The sequence below is a fragment of the Oncorhynchus masou genome, chromosome 9 (genome assembly GCF_036934945.1).
Source record: "Oncorhynchus masou masou isolate Uvic2021 chromosome 9, UVic_Omas_1.1, whole genome shotgun sequence".
NCBI lineage: Eukaryota > Metazoa > Chordata > Actinopteri > Salmoniformes > Salmonidae > Oncorhynchus > Oncorhynchus masou.
Window position 1 is genome coordinate 58481751 of NC_088220.1, and position 11034 is coordinate 58492784.

Below are 11034 nucleotides of genomic sequence, written 5' to 3' on the forward strand. Positions count from 1 at the left end.
AAAGATCCTGTAAGGGGTATTTTGAAAGAGAAGTCTCAATGTCTAACCAAATAGAGGAGTCATCATTTGTGATCCAGTCAGAAATATAACAAAGGTGGGCACACCATTGATAGAACCTGATATTGGGCAGGTCCAAGCCGCCCATAGAACTTGGCAGCTGCAATATTGCCATCTTAAGTCTTGGCTTGCGTTTACTCCATATAAAGGAACTTAGCCATCCATTTACATCCTTTATTACTGTATTGGAGAGTAATACTGGGATCATTTGGATTGGGTAAAGTAGCCTAGGTAAGATGTTCATTTTCAAAAGGGATATTCTACCCAACCAAGAAACCGGGAGAGAGTTCCAGGGCACCAGATCCTGTCTTAGTGTATCAAACAAGGGAACAAAATTGGCTTTGTACATTAGCTGGAATTTTGGAGTTACAAATATCCCCAGATACATGAAACCTGAGGGAGACCATTTAAAAGGGAAGGGGGGAGAAGTATTAGGTACCGAGTGTAGCCTACCAAGTGGCATAGCCTCTGACTTAGTAAGGTTAATCTTATAGCCTGAGAATTCGCTGAATAATTCAATAATATTAATAAGAGATGTAATTGAAGTCTCGGGACTAGAGATGAATATCAGGACATCATCAGCATACAAGCTTATTTTATGGTGAACATCACCAATGAGCAGCCCCTGTATAGCAGGCGTTACCCTGATGGCCTCGGCCAGTGGTTCCATAACGAGTGCAAAGAGGAGGGGGGATAAAGGACAGCCCTGTCTGGTACCTCTTTGTATAGAGAAGCTATTTGACCATAGCCCATTAGTAAGGACAGCAGCCTGAGGGTCATCGTATAAAACTTTCACCCAGTTTATAAAGTTGTCCCCCAGACCAAATTTATTTAGAGCAAATAATAGGTAAGACCACTCCACACGATCAAATGCTTTCTCAGCATCTAGGGAGAGCACAAGACCATCCACAGCACTTTGTTGGTAGGCTTGAATTACATTAAGAAGCCGCCTAACATTGTTGCATGACTTACGGCCCCTAATGAAGCCAGTTTGGTCTCCTTTCACAATTAGTGGCAGTAAGTCCTCTAATCTTGTGGCTAGGATTTTAGAAAGCAATTTTCTATCCACATTCAGGAGGGAAATTGGTCTGTACGAAGAACAAGACTCTGGACATTTTCCCTTTTTGAGAACAAGTGAAATGTTGGCTTCTCTCAACCATATATCTTCTTTATATGTCGCACTTCATTTTCAAATCCATCAGTGAGATCTTTGAAGTACTTGTTTCTCAATTTGTGGCAAGATACATTTAGGAAAATAACAAAACCAAATTTGTGTAAGTATTTGTGAAAACTTCTTGAATATTGCTGCAATCGTGTAGAACCGCATGTCCAAATGACTGATTATACTATCCAGAGCCACATAAAACACTGTGTTGTGAAATCCAGTGTCTGACTTCTGTTCATTTGCTATGTCATCTTCAGTCTCATCAAGGAAACGGTTTCTTTTTTCTGGTAGCTCCTCTGATCACTGTGAAATTGAGTAGTTACACTCCTTTCACTTGCCACATTGGAGGCTTCTGCCAGAAGAGCGTCCCATTGATTACGCAGAGCCTGTATTTCTTCCTGTAGTGCCTCAATGTCAGCTGCTTCAGTGTCCAGATAAATATTTCCTGACTGAATAATTAGGCTCCTATTCTCAATACATTGCAAAACTTTAACCCAGAAAGAGAGCAGGAAGATTGCCTTGAAAGACATGAAGTATCTTTTCAGACCATTTGCCTCAGATTTGGCTTCGTTTGTCAGGCGAAAGGAGGCAAGAAGCATGTCTAGGGCATTGATGATAGACTGTAAATGAGTTGCCACTGGTCGGACCGCAGCAATACACGCACTCCTTCACGTGTCTGAAAGACAGTTAAGACAGCAGCCAGTCTTTTCCTTGAGAATGGCCCATCGCTCTGAGCTGGCACTGAACTGATTGTAAAGACGATACACAGCCAAAAAAGGTTGATACTTCTGGGCACGGCTGAGCTGCATGTATACCCACAAGATTAAGAGTATGGGAGGCACACGGTGTGTATGTGGCCAGTGGAATATTTTCCAGTATATGTGCTTGAACTACCTTCACTTTCCCTGACATATTTGCACCATTATCATAGCAGATTGCTGTGGTCAAGGCTATGTCAATACCATGCCCTTCCAATGCACTCAAAATCATTTCAGAAATTTCACTGCCTGTCTTTCTAACAAAGTCTTTAAATTCAAGAAAACGTTAAATTATTTCCATTCACCTGTTCCCTGAACTTTATCTTTGTGTACATATCTCACCAATAATACATTTTGCTCAGTATGGGAAATGTCTGGAGTTGCATCACGCATAACCGAGAATGAAAGAGAAGATGCAATCTATTAAAGTATTGTTTTCCAAACCCTTTGACCACATATTCCTATGAACACATTTTGGCTCTCAGGGCTGAGGTAATGAGTCAGTCGTGCTCCATTCTTTTTGTCCCCAACTTTCTGTAAGTGCTCACATAATAGTGGGTCATAATTTGACAACAGTTCCAGTAAATCTAGGTAATGTCCATTATGCACATCATCAAGATTGAGGGATTTTCCCCAGAATGGCAGATTCCTAGATGCTAAGTACAGTATCACATCAAAAATCCTTTATAGAAGTGCTCTGTGTTTATACATTTCTCTTACTACAGCTGACTGTCTATACCGGTAGCTGTTGTTACAGTAAGCTGCAGATTTTTCAATTTCAAGTAACAGTTCTTGTGAGCCACCATCCTCATTCTCTGGTAGTTTGTCATACATTCTCCACCATTTCACTGATGATATCTTACTATCTTACTTATCTTCACTGTAAGCCATCCTTACTATTCAGAGAACTGGGTGATGGTTTACTTTGCTCATGAGAAAAAAAGAACACATGGAATGCAACATAATGCCTTTACACTCTCACTATAAAAAATCCAGTCCTTCTGCACCTTCTCTCTTCCATTTGGTGACTTACTGTAAATAGTTGGGGAATGGCTTGCCTTCTGAGTCTGAGGGCATGATTTTATACAGTTATGTCTCCTCACCACACCTGTTGGCTAGTCTGCAAACAATAGCTTCTCTTTCACGGTCTTGTACAGTCTTGTACATTCTCTGGCCACAGTGTTGGATCATCTAAAACCTCATCTTCTTCACTTCGAATCTGTCCATACTCTTCCGTTCCCTTACTACTTGCTTGTTTAGTCTCTTCTGTCACTCCTTCACTGGCATTGCCACTCCTTTTTAATTGACTCCTCTTCCTCCATCAATCTGTCTGACAGCTCTCTGCTGAGATTCTGCCTACCTGGGGCTCTCTAGACACTAGGAAGTTAGTAAACAAAGGGAATTTTAGGTATAATGTTTGGTCTTACAAAATGTTACCATACTAAAAATATACTACTGAAATATATATTTATTTTTTAATAGTATACATATCAAATATACTACGAATTTGAGTGTGTCTAAGTTATCATGTGCCTAACTTTACAATTAAACAATTGTCTAGTTATGCTGCTTCTGCTACAAAACACAGGCCTAACCTCCAAGGTCTGCTGTTTCACCTTCATGTAGTAAGTCAGACACATGTTGGGATCTTTGTCTACAGCGGTAACGTTAGTAGTAGCATCTACAGTATTGATAGGTAAGCTACATGTTAGGTTTTCATTCGAGTCTAGCTAGCTAACAAATATCACGCAAATATTGGGGAATACAGCTATAATATCTAATTAGCTAGCCATAGCTGGTAGCTGTCATGATCATGTTAATAATTACTGCTCTGACCGAGCCAAGTGAGTCCACGGTAGGTAGCTAGCTACCTGTAGCTATCAAGCTAGCTATATTGGCTAGCAAGGCTACTCAGTTCGACAGGCCGTCTGCACTGACTTACCACTCAAATCCTTCTCCTCATTTTTTTTCTGGAGAAAAAACGTAGTGAGTAATTTTTTCTCTCCAGAATTTTGCTGTCTCTGTTTCCTTTCTTTTCTTTTCTGAGAACCCTACTTCGTTTTTGAGGGGGGCATACCGGTTATCTCTCGTCAACGCTTAGCCTACATTCCGGAGCAACTGTCAGATCAGCTGTATTTTTTTTCTCGCCCTGGAGAATGGACCCAACCATGTGCAGGGGGGGGGGGGGGGGGTTACAAACGGGTGGTTGATCTGATTATGGTGATACGTTTTAATTTTCATCACAGATTTTTTTTGTCTAACACTTTTCAAATGATAAACGAATAATTATCTAAACATTTAGGGGCCTCTACCAGGCTAGGGCACATTACTTCTATAGAAAAGGCTGTGTCTGATATAAGTCAACAGCTCTTAATGGCGATGATCAGAAAATATATATATCTAATCATAGGCCCAGTCTATTCTACAGAGTGAGAGTGTGCTGTGTGTGGGTGCCCCCCTCCCCAGCTCTTTCCCCTGTTTCTCTGTGTGATGTCCAGGGACAGAGGAATGAGTGCAGGATCAAGGACTTTCCTATTGATCTGGTGCTCATTTAGAGCATATGAGTGGATCTTCTCTTCCATCTCTCCCTCTGTGGGACTACAGTTATTATTATTATTTGTATTTTATTTAACCGTTATTTAACTAGGCAAGTTAGTCAAGAACAAATTCTTATTTGCTATGACGGCCTACCCCGGTCAAACCCTAACGACGCTGGGCCAATTGTGCGCCCCACTTTGGGACTCCCAATCACGGCCAGTTGTGATACAGCCTGGAATCTAACCAGGGTCTGAGATGCAGTGCCTTAGACCACTGTGCCATTCCGGAGCCCCAATACTTACAGATACTGTGCATGGTGTGTTTGTGTGTCTGTGTGTGTGTGCATGCGTGCATGCGTGTGTGTATGTATATATACAGTGGGGCAAAAAAGTATTTATTCAGCCACCAATTGTGCAAGTTCTCCCACTTAAAAAGATGAGAGAGGCCTGTAATTTTCATCATAAGTACACTTCAACTATGACAGTACATATAATTACTATTTGTATTTTATTATATTAATATTTTTTGTCTTTGCATTTTATTATTATTATGTATGTGTATATTTTAAATTAGTGTAGATTATTATTATGGGGTATGAGTGTGTGTGTGTGTGTGTGTGTGTGTGTGTGTGGCCGATATATGTTATATACAGTGGGGCAAAAAAGTATTTAGTCAGCCACCAATTGTGCAAGTTCTCCCACTTAAAATGATGAGAGAGGCCTGTACTTTTCATCATAGGTACACTTCAACTATGACAGACAAAATGAGAAGAATAAAATCCAGAAAATCACATTGTAGGATTTTTTATGAATTTATGTGCAAATTATGGTGGAAAATAAGTATTTGGTCACCTACAAACAAGCAAGATTTCTGGCTCTCACAGACCTGTAACTTCTTCTTTAAGAGGCTCCTCTGTCCTCCACTCGTTACCTGTATTAATGGCACCTGTTTGAACTTGTTATCAGTATAAAAGACACCTGTCCACAACCTCAAACAGTCACACTCCAAACTCCACTATTGCCAAGACCAAAGAGCTGTCAAAGGACACCAGAAACAAAATTGTAGACCCGCACCAGGCTGGGAAGACTGAATCTGCAATAGGTAAGCAGCTTGGTTTGAAGAAATCAACTGTGGGAGCAATTATTAGGAAATGGAAGACATACAAGACCACTGATATTCTCCCTAGATCTGGGGCTCCAAGCAAGATCTCGCCCCGTGGGGTCAAAATGATCACAAGAACAGTGAGCAAAAATCCCAGAACCACACGGGGGGACCTAGTGAATGACCTGCAGAGAGCTGGGACCAAGGAAACAAAGCCTACCATAAGTAACACGTGTCCCCCTGCTTAAGCCAGTACATGTCCAGGCCCGTCTGAAGTTTGCTAGAGAGCATTTGGATGATCCAGAAGAAGATTGGGAGAATGTCATATGATCAGATGAAACCAAAATATAACTTTTTGGTAAAAACTCAACTCGTCGCGTTTGTAGGACAAAGAATGCTGAGTTGCATCCAAAGAACACCATACCCCTACTGTGAAGCATGGGGGTGGAAACATCATGCTTTGGGGCTGTTTTTCTGCAAAGGAACCAGGACGACTGATCCGTGTAAAGGAAAGAATTAATGGGGCCATGTGTCGTGAGATTTTGAGTGAAAACCTCCTTCCATCAGCAAGGGCATTGGAGATGAAACGTGGCTGGGTCTTTCATGACAATGATCCCAAACACACCGCGCGGCCAACGAAGGAGTGGCTTCGTAAGAAGCATTTCAAGGTCCTGGAGTGGCCTAGCCAGTCTCCAGATCTCAACCCCATAGAAAATCTTTGGAGGGAGTTGAAAGTCCGTGTTGCCCAGCAACAGCCCCAAAACATCACTGCTCTAGAGGAGATCTGCATGGAGGAATGGGCCAAAATACAAGCAACAGTGTGTGAAAACCTTGTTAAGACTTACAGAAAACGTTTGACCTCTGTCATTGCCAACAAATGGTATATAACAAAGTATTGAGATAAACTTTTGTTATTGACCAAATACTTATTTTCCACCATAATTTGCAAATAAATTCATTAAAAATCCTACAATATGATTTTCTGGATTTTTTTTTTTCTCATTTTGTCTGTCATAGTTGAAGTGTACCTATGATGAAAATTACAGGCCTCGCTCATCTTTTTAAGTGGGAGAACTTGCACAATTGGAGGCTGACTAAATATTTTTTTGCCCCACTGTATATGTGTGTGTGTGTGTGTGTGTGTGTGTGTGTGAGAGTGCAACGACAGGCAGTGACAGAGAGTTGGAATGAACCGGGTGACCATAGATAAATTATACAGGTCTACAACCCTACAGGGAGAACTCAGCTCCTCAATGCAGGGACAAGACACACATGGAGCTGGGGCTGGATCAATACCCTGCCTGCCTGAGCTGCTGTGCTGGGGGATTCCAGAGAGAAGAGGAGACCTGAGTGGAGACCGGGGGGGAGAGTGAGAGGCCTCTGAGTGCTCTGTAATCTGTGTTAATGTACAGGGGCAAGGGAGAGGGCTCTCAATCCTGTGAAGTTGCAATCTCGTCCATTCATACTTCTCATCTGGTATAGAGGAACAGGGGAGAGGATTATACACAAAGGCTGGGTCTTAATCCAGTGAAGTTGTTCTCATCCACTCCCTCACCTGATGCTCACTCAGGGAAATCCACCTGTCAAGCACACAGTCACAGTTGTCTGGAGGGACGTCCCAGTATCTGCTGGTCTGGTGAAACACTACAGTAAGATTGCAATTGTTTGAGTAAATCCATGTAAAAATACCAACGGACTGGATGTGGATTGGAAACATTCTGTATCGATTCCAACAACTAAGTATGTGAGTAGATAAGTATAATGCATTGAGACAGGGCCCCTGGAACAAGGAATAAGCCTTTCTTTGTTTGAATGCTAAAGCAGCGGTGGGTAAGACAGGGCTTTTTTAGGGATGGACAGACCTGTTTGGAAAGGATGATGTCACCTACTCTAGGGGGTTAATTTGCCCTTGCTGCTATCCCATTATCACACACACACAAGCATACAGACACACAGGGGGTCACATGCACAGACACACACATTATACATAGCGAGGTATCCTATTACTGTGGAGATGAGGGGTGTTGTTTCCTCTTCCATTATTTAGCCCAGGGTTAATGATCACACAACACTGAATAAAAGACCCAGGCCTGCTGCACCCCTAAACACAGCTAGCTATAGACCGTCTGACCAACACCTTCACAGAGACAGAGTATAGCAGAGGGTCTGGACAGGATCCAGTCTTTTCAGTATAGAGATGAGCATGAGTCATGTCTCACAGTGCTGAAGCTTACCGGTTGACATATCCTCATAACAAAAGAGAGAGACGGAGAGAGATACAGTACATCTTTTAAGTGTGCAGGCCCATGCATGGGCTCTTTAAGTGAGACGCCAGAGTCGGTCCCCAGATTATCTTTAAATTATGTTTCATATGTCAACTTTATGTTTATGGAGCTGACTTGTGGCATTCATGCAGTTATATGTGTGTCCCGGGGGCTGTGTGTGTGTGGATATGACACCTACACACTTGGACTTTGGCAACAGTCTCTCTCCCACCACAGAGGACTGGCTTTAATTGTTGTGCATATTAACAGATTTCCTGTCTCTTGGCGTCTGTAAAAAAGGGATGGAAGGATGGAGACCGTAATTTAGGAAGGAAGAAAAAAGAGAGAAATGCAAGTCAGCATGGTCCCAAGGGAACTTTGATGTGAGTAACTCAACCCTCTCTCACCCTCCCTCACAAATACACAACTTACATTTCCCCCCCTCTCCCACTGCATCTCTCTCTCTCTCTCTCTCTCTCTCTGTCTCTCTTTGACTTCCTCTTTCCTTCTCTATCATCTCTCTCTCTCCCTGTTGTTGTTTCTATGTTTCTGAGCCCTCAGGGAAGTTGGTGCGTTCGTTCACAGAGGCGAACGTGGGATGAGTCCCAGTATGGGACGTGGGCGTTGGGTGGACAAGACACGGATGAGGGATGCAGTCTGGCCCCTTTGGACCCCTCCATGTGTGAGTTAACTCAGCGTAAGCAGGGGGTCAAAAGTCCCTGAATCCTGAATCCTAACACATGGGGAAGAATATCCTAAATTTAACCACCAGTGAGAGTATATACACTGCTCAAAAAAATAAAGGGAACACTAAAATAACACATCCTAGATCTGAATGAATGAAATATTCTAATTAAATATTTTTTTCTTTACATAGTTGAATGTGCTGGCAACAAAATCACACAGAAATTATCAATGGAAATCAAATGTATCAACCCATGGAGGTCTGGATTTGGAGTCACACTCAAAATTAAAGTGGAAAACCACACTACAGGCTGATCCAACTTTGATGTAATGTCCTTAAAACAAGTCAAAATTAGGCTCAGTAGTGTGTATGGCCTCCACGTGCCTGTATGACTTCCCTACAACGCCTAGGCATGCTCCTGATGAGGTGGCGGATGGTCTCCTGAGGGATCTCCTCCCAGACCTGGACTAAAGCAACCGCCAACACCTGGACAGTCTGTGGTGCAACGTGGCGTTGGTGGATGGAGAGAGAAATGATGTCCCAGATGTGCTCAATTGGATTCAGGTCTGGGGAACGGGCGGGCCAGTCCATAGCATCAATGCCTTCCTCTTGCAGGAACTGCTGACACACTCCAGCCACATGAGGTCTAGCATTGTCTTGCATTAGGAGGAACCCAGGGCCAACCGCACCAGCATATGGTCTCACAAGGGGTCTGAGGATCTCATCTCGGTACCGAATGGCAGTCAGGCTACCTCTGGCGAGCACATGGAGGGCTGTGCGGCCCCCCAAAGAAATGCCATCCCACACCATGACTGACCCACCGCCAAACCGGTCATGCTGGAGGATGTTGCAGGCAGCAGAACGTTCTCCACCGCTTCTCCAGCTCAGTGTGAACCTGCTTTCATCTGTGAAGAGCACAGGTCGCCAGTGGCGAATTTGCCAATCTTGGTGTTCTCTGGCAAATGCCAAACGTCCTGCACGGTGTTGGGCTGTAAGCACAACCCCCACCTGTTGACGTTGGGCCCTCATACCACCCTCATGGAGTCTGTTTCTGACCGTTTGAGCAGACACATGCACATTTGTGGCCTGCTGGAGGTCATTTTTCAGGGCTCTGGCAGTGCTCCTCCTGCTCCTCCTTGCACAAAGGCGGAGGTAGCGGTCCTGCTGCTGGGTTGTTGCCCTCCAATAGCCTCCTCCACGTCTCCTGATGTACTGGCCTGTCTCCTGGTAGCGCCTCCATGCTCTGGACACTACGCTGACAGACACAGCAAACCTTCTTGCCACAGCTCGCATTGATGTGCCATCCTGGATGAGCTGCACTATCTGAGCCACTTGTGTGGGCTGTAGACTCCGTCTCATGCTACCACTAGAGTGAAAGCACCGCCAGCATTCAAAAGTGAACAAAACATCAGCCAGGAAGCATAGGACCTGAGAAGTGGTCTGTGGTCACCACCTGCAGAACCACTCCTTTATTGGGGGTGTCTTGCTAATTGCCCATAATTTCCACCTGTTGTCTATTCCATTTGCACAACAGTATGTGAAATTTATTGTCAATCAGTGTTGCTTCCTAAGTGGACAGTTTAATTTCACAGAAGTGTGATTGACTTGGAGTTACATTGTGTTGTTTAAGTGTTCCCTTTATTTTTTGAGCAGTGTATATGCATGGGCTTACGTGTGTAGCCTAGGCTCTGAGTCATCTGCAGCTGGATGTGTAGGTAGACTGCCAGAGTACCTGATAGGGGGTGAGGGTGTTCCTGTGCTCGGGTGGTTTTAGGGGCTTTCTATGCCCCGGGACGGCTGTGTCTACTTCTGCCCACTCAACTCCCTCTGACAGGATTTTCCCCCACTAAATCTATCCCGTCCCGGTGAGTTTGTGGAAGTTAGTGAATTGTTTCTCCAGGCCATGGAATCCCCCTCCGGTGGGTCTAATCTCACTGTGTGGGTGAAAGAGAGCTTCAGCAATTAAGAAGACCTGATGAGCATGTCTCTCTCTGTGTGTTCCCCCTCTCTATCATTAGGTAGTGACTCTCCACACAGTGAGGAGTTAATAGGGTGGCTGACATGTAGGAAATGGCATCATCTTATCCTATTCAATGTGCAGGAACAATGACCACAGATGATCTTTAGCAACAGGTCAGACAGGATGACCTCTTTCACCATCATGGACTGTCTTTGAGCTTCATTTTACTGTGCATATGTTCTGCCTCTTTAAAAGTGAGAAAATATCTCAAAGTACAGTAAACTCTTGAACAAACAACATTAACAAACTTATTCAATGTTTAATATGGGTAAATCTGAACAGCTTTCCCTGACAGAAAAAATGCCATTTGAGAGACAAAGAGCTTGTACTCTGTGGTTTCTGGGGGAAATCTTCAAAGAGTCTTCTCCCAGCTGGGCTGTGATTCCTGGCAGACACTGGCTGCCTGGCTCTGGCAACCCAAACAGACCAGGGAGACAACGGAGAGA